Here is an 8,652-nt window from a genome sequence, read left to right as displayed (position 1 = left end):
TTAAATTGGGCTTTTAATTAGAATGATTGGTATTTTCTCCTTCTCTTACTTGGAATGGTAGCATTCAAAACCTAAAATATCATTAGTTCTGGTTTTATGCTGAGGGAAGATTAAAATTCCTTCTTCAGAAATATCCTGGCTTTGCTTCACAATATTTCACGGCCCACTCCTAATGGGAGGATTGTTACCCACTCAAATAAAAGACTTATTTAGCTTTTTAATTTTCATAACAAGATTTAAGTCTTATTTTTCTTCTGAAGTGTTAGATTGAACTGTATAAATTGGATGCTTTATGAATGAAAAAAAATTAGCAGTTTCATAAGGTTCTGCCTCATGTTGAAATTCGATCAAAATCAACAAGTTGTTTGCCATCCCAACTCCCATCAAAAGCTCTGTGGATAAAAGTGATAATAGCAGGGTTTTGTTTAAATCCCAGGCCAGCAAACTTTTTCTGAAGGGGCCACATAGTAAATATTTTAGGCTCTGTGGACTGACCGTACAGTATGTAGCAACTTTTCAACTCTGTTGTTGTAGCAGGAAAGCAGCCGCAGACACTAAGCAAATGAATGGCTGTGGCTGTGTTCAAATAAAACTTTATTTATAAGAATAAGCAGTGGGTTGAATTTGGTTGGCAATCTGTAGTTCAGTCACCTCTGGCTTAAAGGACAGAAATGTATCCTTGGATCAGGTTGTCTTGGTATGAATTGTGAATGAATTTCCTTTGCAGAGTTACCTTGTGGTGGTTAGCTCTGGGCTTTCACGGGGGAAGACGTTGAGAAGCAACCTGATGAAATTCTTTATTACATTTGCTCTGGGATGTTACACATAAATATTATTCATATGGTTAACCCATAATCTACCTAAAGTATTTCTCCCATAGCTAAGATCTGGGTAATGATTTGTTTGTTTCCTTGCATTTAGGCAACAATTCCTTTCTTTCCCTGTTTTTTAAGATAGTAAAAACTCTAACTGACTGTGTCCCATTTTTGCGTTTGCTACCAGGAATATCAGCACCAAATTCGAGTTTCATCTACAGCCTCTCTGTGGCCATTTGTTTCTGGAGAGGTGAGACTCCGTTCTTATCACTGGCTTTGCTTTGACTGTGCATTCAAACTGAATTTTCCCTGACTTTAGAAATTTTGAATTGTAAGCCACTATTCTCTTGTGTGTTTCTTGTAAACAGACTCAAACACTTGCGGATCCTGTTTCAGAGTAAATATACAGAGTGGGTACATGATATATTTTCATATCTGAAGATCAAACTTTTAGTATCTCAGGTGCTCAAGTACGGACTATTGAATTCTTTTAACCCAACGAATAACTTATGAATATACTCCTATCCTCGAAGAGTTTATATTTGGGGGGAAGATATATATATAAATAAGTAATGACAAAACTACAAGGTAATTGTCATAATGGAGGTTCCTGTACCCTGCAGCTTAGAGCTTGAGTTTTTAAGAAATGATGCGGTTGCATCATCTTCCTCCTTGGCATGGTGAGGCCAACAACATGAAAACAACCTTTTGTGAGCAGTCATTACTACTTATGGAAAAGCTTAAAGGCATATAAGCAAGATAACGTTTGATGTCTAGCTTTCCTGTGTTAATAAGCTCAAAACACTCTTCTACAATTAACTCAGAATTTAAGATCTACATTTGAGAAAAACATGAATTTCAACCAAGATTTATTTTGTACTTGTTAAAGCCATCAGTTTCTTTCTTTCTTTTTTTTTTTTTTAAAGATTTTATTTATTTATTTGAGAGAGAATGAGTGAGAGAGAGCATGAGAGAGGAGAAGGTCAGAGGGAGAAGCAGACTCCCCAAGGAGCTGGGAGCCCGATGCGGGACTCGATCCTGGAAGTCCTGGATCATGACCTGAGCTGAAGGCAGTCGCTCAACCCACTGAGCCACTCAGGCGCCCAAAGCCATCAGTTTCTTATACCTAAATTCGTCCCTGAGCATTTCAAGGATTTGAGTTTATATTATCGTCCACCAGCTTTTTTTCACCAGGAAAGCCAAGATAGCCCTTCATGTTATTTTATATTCACGAGCCAATTTAGGCTGAGTAATTAATAATTCATAAACACAGGGGGTGCCTGGGTGGCTCAGCGGGTTAAGCCTCTGCCTTCGGCTCAGGTCATGATCTTGGAGTCCCAGGATTGAGCCCCACATCAGGCTCCCTGCTCAGCGGGGAGCCTGCTTCTCCCTCTCTCTCTCCCTCTGCCTGCCTCTACGCTTACTTGTGATCTCTGTCTGTCAAATAAATAAATAAAATCTTTAAAAAAGAAAAAAATTCATAAACACTATTTTAACGACATTAAAGTGACTCAGTACAAGAAAAACACATTATTTATAGTTATTCTGCTTCAGTAAATGAAGCTATTGTAATTGTTTCTTTAATTCATATGCAAAATACTTTAACAGTTAGAATCAGTTTATGTTGTTTGTATTTAAGCAATTAAAGATGAGATTATTTCTGCCAAGCCATACATTTTTATATTTATAATTTTAATATCTAAAATTTATTCACTCAGCAAATATTTGTTGAGCACTTACTATATTCCACAATCTGTCTGATAGGCAGGAGATACTTTAGTGAACAAGATATATAAAGTTCTTGACTTCAAAAGGTTACATCCTCCTGGGAGAAGACAGATGGTAAACAGAGAGACAAATTATTTCTTTCCATACTATTTACTTATTTGACAAAAAGAGAGAGCACAGGCAAGGGGAGTGGCAGAGGGAGAAGCAGGCACCCTGCTGAGCAGGGAGCCTAATGCAGGACTCGATCCCAGAACCCTGGGATCATAACCTGAGCCTAAGGCAGATGTTTAACTAACTGAGCTACCCAGGAACCCCTTGAGACAAATTCTTAGAAAGATATATTTAGGGGTGCCTGAGTGGCTCAGGGGGTTAAGCCTCTGCCTTCGGCTCAGGTCATGATCCCGAGGTCCTGGGATCGAGCCCTGCCTCGGGCTCTCTGCTCAGTGGGGAGCCTGCTTCCCTTCCTCTCTCTCTGCCTGCCTCTCTGCCTACTTGTGATCTCTCTCTCTGTCAAATAAATAAATAAATAAATAAATAAATAAAATCTTTAAAAAAGATATATTTAAATGGTGATGACAGCTATTATAAGATTATAACACAGAAATGAGACAATGAGAAAATATTTGAGGGTGGTGGTGGGTGGTAATCTCTGTAGGTTTCTGTGAAGAATGGTGAGAAGAAATCAGGCAAGTGGAAACCTAGCAGGGGACAGCAATTATTTAGAATTCATTTGAAATTCCCTATGGTTAGGATAGAAAATTATTCACAAAATTTTAATAACAACATTGCAAAAAAAATCCAATTATGTGCATTTTTACCCTCCTTGTTCTTAACTATAATGGGAAAGATATCTTTTAACAAATCATCATCAAACCATGTGGAATGATTGATTATATAATCAGTTTGGTGTTTTTATAGGTGCTTTACTGTGAAGTCCTAATCCTGTTCCTTTGGAAACCACCACGAGTTTCACTCATTTTCTCTCAGGATGGATCCTGAGGTGAAGGGCTTCATGGCCCTGACCTCCTGGAATGCCACAAGAATGGAGTAAGGACTATGGATGTGTATGAAGGGTCTCCAGGGTGATTTAAAGATCAAATAAGAAAGAGGGAGACAGATGGTGGGAAAGTGAGGCTCCCACTCACTCACGTGAAATGAACTATTGACTGGAAGATGATACAATATTAAACACTTGACATAAGAATTTGCTCTATCTTTTTTCTTTTCTTTTTTTTTTTTTTTTAAGATTTTATTTATTTATTTGACAGAGAGAGATCACAAGTAGACGGAGAGGCAGGGAGAGAGAGAGGGAAGCAGGCTCCCCGCTGAGCAGAGAGCCCGATGTGGGGCTCAATCCCAGGACCCTGAGATCATGACCTGAGCCGAAGGCAGCGGCTTAACCCACTGAGCCACCCAGGCGCCCCGCTCTATCTTTTTTCTATAAGTTTGTTTAGGATCAGCAAACAGAATGAGAATGTTCTCTATCTGGTAATGGATTATATTTGCATGGCTGTCCAGACACAGTGGTGTGCCACCGAGAATTCGAACATACATACATTTCGACATGCTAAAATGCCTTTAAATTTTCTTTCTTTGAATGATCAGAATTGAGATTTCTAGGTCAATGGTTATTGATCATGTTTGGTTCTTAGTATATGACTACACTGTTTCCAAATAGGCTAGCCTGTACCAATACACTTAGCCCTCCATGAACATCATCTAAGGCTTACGTTGCCAGACTGATATTTAAAATACAATTTAAATTCTTGTCTGGAAGCACTGAATTGGAGACTGATTATTTAACTGGCCATCTGCTAAATCTGGATAAAAATACATACTAAATACCTTCATGGATGATTTAGTCTACCAGCTACAATAGAGTATGTAGCTTCCTTCCTGGGGGCAGCCCTCCCTGCATATGTGGCTATCAGACCAGCCTCGGGATTCTGTATCTTCTCTGGCTTCTAGGAATCACTGGCAGCCACTCTCTGAAAAGCTTCTTTCTACTGACACTCCCACTCATTGGTTAAGTCCTTGATTATTTCCTTGGTGACTGCAGAAGGAAATCTTCACTTAAGAGAGTATCAATTATCTATTGCTATGAATCACCCAGAAACTCAATGGCTTGAAACAAACAACAAACATTTATTTAATTCATGAGTTCATGGGCCAGTGGTTTAATATGGTTGGTTATTCTAGTCTCTATTAAACTTGCTCACATGTGGCAGCTGGTTGGCTGTTAGCTGGGGGGTCATTGAGCAACTGGGCTACTTTTGTTCTCTAGCAGACTTTCACAGGTCTGTTTTCCTTGCAAGGAAAATGCAGAAGACGTAAGTGGAACCTAATTTGGTGGCTGAGATAGATGTAACCTGGCACTGAGGCCTCTATGTGGTTGATAAACCACTGATGTCTGTTTTTCAAGGGGATCCTTTAACACGGTCCATGAAAAGTCTGTAGAACCTGAAGTCAGCGTCCCTGGATTCAAATCACAGCTCTGCTAGTTGCTAGCTGTGTGTCCTGGGCCGCATTATTTCGCCCCTCTGTGCTTTAGTCTCATCATTTGTTATTTGGGGTTAATACTCTGTTCTACCATATTGGGCTGTTGTGAAGACTCAGTTAACGGATATATGTAATATGTTCCCATAAAAATGTTAAGAAACTATTATCTCTGAAGTATTATTCCTGTAGGTCACTTATTGGTTTCCTCAGAGATCTGACTGCTGGGAAACTCAACTCCATTTCTGCTGATTTAGGCAGGATCCTTCAGCTTGCTGCTTTTGACGTCCCTTGAGGGTCTCAACGTCTTGCAGGTGACCACTCTGTTCAGACATTCTTTTGTGTGGAGTCCTGTTCAAGATGCCCATGGCTGGTTCCCTCTCACAGGGGCCATATTGTGCCCTGGCAAAGTACTCTGGGAAACTCCTACTTGGCACGGCTGTCAGTGAAAATAAAACATGCTCTCTTTGTTCTATCACGAAGCAGACCATTCTAGCTGGCCTATTTTTCTTTCCCTTTTAGAGGAGAGCCACCTAAGACTGGGACTTTTTCCTCTTAAATCTTTGCGCTCAGCCTGATCCTAGAGCAGTCCTAGATATTAGGCAAAGAAGGTGGAGGAGGTGGAATGAGGGAGAGAGAAGAACCTGGCCAGGCCCCAGGTCTTCCGTACAGGCTTTACAGCCCGATTCAGGCCTAAGCTGGGAAGAAGAAACAAAAACTTTATATGGGATCAAACTTTGGATGTTTGATGTCACACAGAATTGGACTTTAAATTTATATTTCAGAGGTGCCTGGGTGACTTAGTTGGTTAAGCTTCTGGCCTTTGGCTCAGGTCATGATCCCAGGGTCCTAGAATCGAGCCCTATGTCAGTGGGGAGCCTACTTCTCCCTCTCCTTCTGAGCCTCCCCTCTGCTCATGCTCTCGGTCTCTGTCTCTCAAATGAATAAATCAAAAAAATCTTTAAAAAACAACAAAACATATTTCAGTTCCTACTACAAGTAGGCTTCATACGCAAAAATACACTTATTTAACAAAATACACTTATAATCTAATGGGAAAAAGACATACTTGTGCTCACCAGGCCTAATGCCATGGCACAAGGCCGATTTATTGCTCTTCCTCGAATTCTCCCTCTCTACTTTCTTCAACTGATTCCGTAAGAGTCACCTCTCACATTGTAATGATGGGGGACCCGGCTTCAATCCACAACTTTTGGAAATCCTTTAGCATACATAGCCATGTTAGCCACAGGAATTGTTGTGGGTGAATTGTGTTGTTGTACTGTTGGTTGAAACTGGGATTGCATGGAAAGTTGCCTTTTAAAATCCTGTTTCAGGGCACCTGGGTGGCTCAGTGGGTTAAGCCTCTGCCTTTGGCTCAGGTCATGAGCTCAGGGTTCTGGGATTGAGCCCCACATTGGCCTCTCTGCTCAGCAGGGACCCTGCTTCCTCCTCTCTCTCTGCCTGCCTCTCTGCCTGCTTGTGATCTCTATCTGTCAAATAAAGAAATAAAATCTTAAAAAAAAAATTGCAGTTTTAAAATCCTGTTTCATATATAGCCTGGCGTTTTTTGTTTCATTTTCCATGTTGACTTTTGCGTCAGTATTGCACAATTGCATTATTTTAAATGTTGCAACCACAGTTTTTCTAAAATTTTTAACTGTTCTGTATATTCCTCCATGTGTAAAGTACGTGTGTTTTATCCATTATCAAAGTACTGTAGGCACATGTTAAAAACTTAAATAAAAACTTACAAATTAAAGAATTCAATAAACACATTACTCATTTGATTATCTAAAACTTGTGGCATTTTCTCTTCTGACTCCATATGGCTGGTGGGAGAAAAGATGTCCTCTAGTGAAAGGCAGAAATCCCCTGGGGTGCCTGGGTGGTTCAGTTGGTTGAGCATCTGGCTCTTCATTTCTGCTCAGGTCCTGAACTCAGGGTCCTGGGATCCAGCGTGGCCTTGGACTCTGCTCAGTAGGGAGTCTGCTTGAAGATTCTCTCCCTCTGCCCCTCCCCCCACTCATTCCTTCTCTCTCTCAAATAAATAAATCTTTAAAAAGAGAAATAAAAAAATAAAAGCAAGAATCTTCTCTCATACCCCACCACACAAACACAATCTCAGTCCTTGAGGGAATTATTGTGAACTCTGAAACTAGTCTGTTTTTAATTTTACTTAAGGGTTAGTAGCATATCAGTGATTAAAATGTTTATAAGACTAGCCTTTGGCTTATCAATTTTAGACATCTATTCACAATCTGCTATGGCAATTAAGTCAATCTCTCACTTTCCTTTTCCCATCCCAATATAGTTATATTATTTTTTAATCCTCTATTTGTGATTTTATAACTTTGAATATTGTATCTTAACATTTAGACCTTATTCTATAAATTCCTGAGTTTTGGATTTGAAGGTATTATTGTATCTTTTTTTTTTTTAAGTTTTTATTTATTTATTTGACACAGAGAGAGAGATCACAAGTAGGCAGAGAGGCAGGCGGGTGGGGGCAGGGGAGGCGGGAAGCAGGATCCCTGTCAAGCAGAGAGCCCGATGCGGGTCTCGATTCCAGGATCCTGAGATCATGACCAGAGCTGAAGACAGAGGCTTAATCCATTGAGCCGCCCAGGTGCCCGGTATTGTCCTTTCTATTCTTGCTTTCATTTCCTCTCACCCTTAACCCCCTAGCTACAGTTATGGGTAGTTTTCACACTGTCAAGAAATATTGATAATATTTCTTTATTATTTTGTGACCATAATTGAACTGTTAGTAGACTGTAGATGGGAGAGGTTGAAACTTCAAACATTATGGAGACCAGACAGGCCTGGGAGAAAGAGATTGGTAAATTTTGGCAAATTGGTGAGTGTATGCCAAATGTTGTCTGGATGAACGTGGACTCAGTGATTCAAAATATCCTAGTGTCTTAAGAGAAACCTGATAATTCAGGTTTTTATATGAAATCTTTATATGAAATCTTCTGATTTAAATATGGCAGAACTTCATTCAACTAAAATACACATACACACAGAATAAGTCAAATAAAACATTTCTTTTGGATGTAGCCCATTGAGCTACCGATTTGTGACCTCCAGTGTGTAAGCTGTGTTTAAAGTTTGTAAATAAATAAATGCTATTTGCATTTTTATAGTTTAAAAAATATATAGCATATCAAATGCTAATTTCCATTCTTACATAGATTTTCTTCCCTTGCTTTTCTTAGTTTCTAATTTATACTGTCTCCCTTTATTACATAGTTAAGGTCTTTCAACTTTCCTAAGCAAGTGCCAACTTTAAGTCCTTTTTATCTCTGGGTGTCTCTTCCATCTAGACTGATGGAACTTTGGAGATTTTTGCAGTTTTCAGTTTTCATCCAGGTACTGATAATTCTTGGTTTGGTTATGTTTCTTTTCTTTTCTTTTCTTTTTTCTTTTTTTGGTATAGTTCATTTCTTGGCTTGAAGTTTTCCTTTCTAGTTACCTCCCTTGTTTTCCTGGAAAACATCCTTAAGTAACTTCCTAAGACAGATGTGTAGGAAGTAAACATTCTGAGTCTTTGTATGTCTGAAATACTTTTATTCTACATTATATTTCATTGCTAATTTAGTTAGATATA

This window comes from Lutra lutra, chromosome 8 (genome assembly GCF_902655055.1).
Source record: "Lutra lutra chromosome 8, mLutLut1.2, whole genome shotgun sequence".
Lineage (NCBI taxonomy): Eukaryota > Metazoa > Chordata > Mammalia > Carnivora > Mustelidae > Lutra > Lutra lutra.
This window is presented reverse-complemented; position numbering follows the sequence as displayed.